At 31.3% G+C, this 3,108-nt stretch overlaps 1 long non-coding RNA gene across 1 annotated transcript; it reads right to left on the bottom strand.

Moving 5' to 3' along the window:
* Positions 1–908: 908 nt before the first annotated feature.
* LOC132732757 (uncharacterized) lies at positions 909–1,416 on the bottom strand. Its single transcript, XR_009626090.1, has 2 exons — positions 1,317–1,416; positions 909–1,118 (listed from the first exon to the last, which is right to left on the bottom strand). It is a non-coding gene; the product is annotated as an uncharacterized LOC132732757 (long non-coding RNA).
* Between the last annotated feature and the right edge of the window lie 1,692 nt (positions 1,417–3,108).

Here is a 3,108-nt window from a genome sequence, read left to right as displayed (position 1 = left end):
GAAGAAAGAATAGATCTATTAATTGTGCCAAATGCTTTCTTGTGAAAATTAATATGTTATATACCCGCAACCAGTGACAAGTGCTGTACTTACATTGCCTCAGACTCGCACTTACAATATCACACTTGGTTTATAAATATACAAATAAAATTTCTTCTTGATCAGTAATAATCAGTATTTACCAATTTATATTTTTAATTTTTTTTTTTAATTACAAAAATAAATTTTTTTGCAGATACTTGTCAATTAAATTCTTTACCCAAGAAAATGAAAATTTATAAAATTTCTAAATAAATGCTGATCAAGAGAAAAAATTACATTTCATGTCGACTCACCAACTGTTAAACCTTTTTTTGCAGTAACATCAAAGTACCATTACTACCAATTTGAACCACAAGTACTCAAAATTTCTGGAAGTAACTAAATAATGTCAGTGTCAGTTTCCACTATCCTGTCGGTTATCCTCTTCTGTTAGTTGTTGGGTTGATCTAAAATGTTGGTTGTTGAGTTGATATAACGTTCTGGTAGTCGATCCATGGACAAATACTGTAACATCAGGAAGATCAATAATTCTCCAATGGTTTGACGTAGATGTGTACACGTATAGACATTTAAACACTTGTATAGGTATCCTGAAGCTTCTACGCTTTAATATTACAAGTAAAAATTATTCTCAAATGATGAAATTGTTTTAAACATATATCAGTTCTGTTCTTTAAATTAAAGATGAATATTTTCTCTGATGTATGTAATAAATTAATACACTTGAAATAACACAAGTCTTTAAATGTTTTATGTATCCTGATTTAAATAATCTTGCTTGAAAAAAATTTCTGTCTCGTCGTGGTCGCCAATTCTGTAACCCTGGTTCTTAATAATCTTTTCATGATTATGATAAAGACAATAAATTTCATCAGAGTTCAGATAGTCTTTATTTTCTTTTCAGGATAACTCTAACATACTTATTGATCACTCATACTGTTTATATTTACATTTTTCCAATTAATTATTCATGTGTATACAGGAGTATATACATATCACCAGGATCAATGGGATCCTTGGTATTTCCACTTAAACATACATCACACACTCCCCATTCTGGTGTTTGTAACTGCATGCTGTGAATGTAAAATTATTGTTAGCAATAGTGACAAATAGAATAGATCATCTGACAGTCAAAGGACAAAGGGGTCAAAGACGCGGGGTTTGGCGGGAAATTCTTCAGAACCGACTGAACAATAAATTCAACCGAGAAATAAACAAATAAACAAAACCGTTTACAATTCAATGGCCAATACAGAGATAAACAAACTTACAATACTAAAACCTTCTTCCAACAAAATATAACCATGAATTTACAGAAGCAAAAGGTGACAAAGGCTTCACGCATCTACCTCCGCCAACAACTGATAAAGAGCGCTCAGAATGAAACTGCGCTAAACTCTAGATACCGTACTATACGGTAAAAAACCAATACCATACTATGTCACTAAATTTCCGACCTGTCACATATATATATATATATATATATATATATATATATATATATATATATATATATATATATATATATATATATATATATATATATATACGAAAGATTAAGTTATACAAGTTCGGTTACAAAAGTTAAAAGTCGATCTTCAAAAATCGCAACTTGCTGAAGTTGGAGCATGTATATACAAGAGATTTTTTATAGAGATCATTGTACCGTCATCGGTTACAATTAGTTATAAGTCAATCTTCTGATAATAAAAAGTCGCGACATGATGAAGTTAGAGCTCATCCCACAGGTGTCCAGAATGCAGGGTTGTTATGCTTACACACAAGCCTTGTATTGTTATTATTCGATGGTAATTTCTGGGGATGTTTATGTAGCCATGTCGACTGTTCCCATGACAATGCCAGTCATGACGAAGAAGTGCTTAAAGTACCGCGGCGGCCAGTTATACCTGAAAACAGAAAAAGAGACAACAGCAGGGCAAAATGGGAAGGGTGGTTGGGTTTTTATCCCGTGTTACTTCGGGACAGCGACTGGATCAGAAAGGAATTTGCAGGAGCGTGCTCGGTTTATATACCCAGTCTACTGAGCATGCGCGAATGATGCTGACTGACATACTGGAGGAGGAGCCAGATGTACAGGTCATTGCAAAAATACTGTGACATAATGTGTAAAAATAAATAGTTTAAGCTTAAACTGAAAATTGTATTTATAGTAATATTACTTTAACTTATTATCTTAAACCAGAATTTTACAATTCGGACATATCTGTTTATATACAACGGCTATCTTCCAAGTTCACCATACACAGCTACCTTACTAGTAGATTTTTCTAACACCAAGAATAGTTTTTCAAAATTTGAAATGAATATTTTCTAACTTTTTTTACTTGCAAAACCCCATACTTCACTTGCATACATTAACATAGAACCAATAAAAGAGCCAAACAACTGTAGGGCTATTTTTGGTTGTGTTTCATATTTTGTCAAATTTGCCACTAAATTATTTAGGGCTTTTAAATATTTACCGTATAAAGTTTGAGTATTTAAGTTAAAATTTCCTGTATAATTCAATGTGACACCTAGATAATTAAAATCATTTACAATTTCTATATTATCTTCATCATACAACCAGATTTCTCCTGCTCTTAACGAAAAACTACTATTTTGCTATTATTTACATTAACTTCTAATCCCCATTTATCACAATATTCATGAAGCTTATTTAATGAACCCTGGAGGGAGATCTAAAGGGTTTTCACCAATTTATACCATATCATCAGCAAACATAAGTAAAATGAGGCAAATGTCTTGCAGATCTATACCAGAATTTAAATTATTTTGCAAATAAAGTTATAGATCTTCAATAAAAAAGGAAAACATAATTGGGGAAATTATCGTAATCCAATCGAAATATCAAAAAAATCAGAATAGTTACCACAGGACTTTACACAAGATTTAACAGAGTTATACATACTTCCTATTATTCTTAATAATTTATCATTCAAACCAGCATAATACATCTTAAACCAAAGTGCATTCCTGTATATAGAATTAAAACAACGTTTTAAATCAATAAAAGCACAATACAATCTTTTATTCTGGTTC

Source organism: Ruditapes philippinarum, unplaced genomic scaffold, assembly GCF_026571515.1.
Source record: "Ruditapes philippinarum isolate M1 unplaced genomic scaffold, ASM2657151v2 ctg3776_1_1_1_1, whole genome shotgun sequence".
Taxonomy (NCBI): Eukaryota; Metazoa; Mollusca; class Bivalvia; order Venerida; family Veneridae; genus Ruditapes; species Ruditapes philippinarum.
Note: the sequence above shows the minus strand (reverse complement) of the source record. Positions and strands in the feature narration are given on the sequence as shown.